Source organism: Lactuca saligna, chromosome 2 (genome assembly GCF_052625555.1).
Source record: "Lactuca saligna cultivar CGN05327 chromosome 2, ASM5262555v1, whole genome shotgun sequence".
Classification (NCBI taxonomy): Eukaryota; Viridiplantae; Streptophyta; class Magnoliopsida; order Asterales; family Asteraceae; genus Lactuca; species Lactuca saligna.
In genome coordinates this window covers 24,968,172-24,970,055 of record NC_136418.1, presented here as the reverse complement: position 1 = coordinate 24,970,055, position 1,884 = coordinate 24,968,172, and the positions used below count along the sequence as shown (strand labels likewise).

At 38.0% G+C, this 1,884-nt stretch overlaps 1 pseudogene; it reads right to left on the bottom strand.

Moving 5' to 3' along the window:
- Positions 1-838: 838 nt before the first annotated feature.
- Positions 839-1,348, bottom strand: LOC145029608 (secreted RxLR effector protein 161 pseudogene; annotated as a pseudogene).
- Positions 1,349-1,884: the final 536 nt, after the last annotated feature.

Sequence of the window (1,884 nt, the reverse complement as noted above, 5' to 3'; positions counted from 1 at the left end):
ACGGGTGTGGGCCCTTCAACCGCATTTCTTTGCACTTCTTCCCATTCTAGGGTTCTTTTGTATACTTCCCATGCCATGTCTTGTTCTTCTTTTGATAGTTTTTCATCTTCGTTTTCTTGGAGGAGACTTTCGTGTTCGTGATAATTCGCAATCCATCTGAATGAAATTGGTATGTTAGAAGATATTTAAGTTTTTCTTTTTATAAAGAGGAAAAAATAGTGAGTTATATTACTTGGGGTGATGTTTACTGTTGCCCTTGACATGGGTATTAGTGAATTTTCACAGAAAATAAGACAACAGGGGACAAGATATTGAGTATCACAATGGGTAAAAGATAAAGAAAATGGGACAGGAAAGCAAAGCACAAGGGCAGAAAAGGCTGCACTTTACTTATTCATAAATTGGGAAAAGAAAAGAGGGATACAATCACCTCGTAAACTGCATGACTATTTAAATAAAATTTTGCATAAAAATAGCAACTGATTCTAGCTTAAAACCAGGGACACTAAGCCACATGGTCTTGACTTATTCACTTCTACTAATAGCTATGAAAACAAAATAAAACGTGCATATAGACCAAATCAAATCTGAACTATTTTATCATTTTCCCCCTTAGTTCAGAGTTTGTAACCTGCTTTACTCCAATTAGATTTCGCATCTCCTCATGTTTCACTTTTGTCATTGGTTTTGTAAAAATATATGCCTTCAGCCTTTTGCTGCAAACATGAGCTACTATTATCTTTCCATCTCCCACACATTCTCTTATAAAATGAAACCTTATCTCAATATGCTTGCTTCGACCATGAAATAAAGGATTCCTCATGAGATCAAGAGTTGACTAGTTATCAACATATAGAGTTGTAGGTGGTATGTTTTGGCCAGTGATTTTAGCAAGAAGACGATGTAACCAAATTCCTTGACAAGCTGCCATAGTTGCTGCCATAAATTCTGCCTCACATGAAGACAAAGCTACACATCGTTGTTTCTGAGATGTCCATGACACCAAGTTGTCATTCAAGTAGAAAGCCATCCCACCTGTGCTTCTCCTATCAACTTCATCATTTCCCATGTCACTATCTAAATACCCAGTGACAGTGATTTTTCTATCTCCTTTTGTGTAGACTAAACCATAGTCCAGAGTGCCCTTTATGTATCTTAGGATGCCTTTTACATCTTGAAGATGTTTCATGGTTGGTTTTTCCATGAAACGGCTGACAACTCCAACTGCAAAAGTTATATCAGGATGGGTGTGAGTTAAACACATGAGTCCTCCTACTATGCTCCTGTATTCTGTGGGATTTACAAGTTCTCCTCCTTCATCTTTGGTCAACTTCAACTTATGCTCCATTGTACTTTTAGTGGGGTTGCATTATAACATTCGGGTCTTAGCAAGGATAGTTTTGGCATATGCTTCTTGCTTCAAGGTTATTCTGGCTCCACTTTGATTTACTTCAATCCCCAGATAGTAAGAGAGCAAACCAAGATCACTCGTCTCAAACTTGTTACTCATTTCCAATTTGAAGTTCTGCACATCATCATGGCAGCTTCCTGTAACCAGTAGATCATCAATATATACCCCTACAATCAATGTGTTTCCTTGCTTTTTCTGGTGTACACAGAGTACTCTTGGCGACACCTTGTGAATCCCAAGCTTTTCAGATACTTATCCAAACAGGCATTCCAAGCTCTGGGAGCTTGTTTCAACCCGTAAAGGGCTTTTGACAATTTGTACACTTTGTCAATTTCACTTCTCTTCTCAAAACCTTCAGGGTGTTTTACATAAACTTCTTCTTCTAGGTTTCCATTCAGAAAAGATTATTTCACATCAAGATGGTGCACACACCAATTGCTAGAACCTGCAAGAGCTAGAATGCCACATACCAT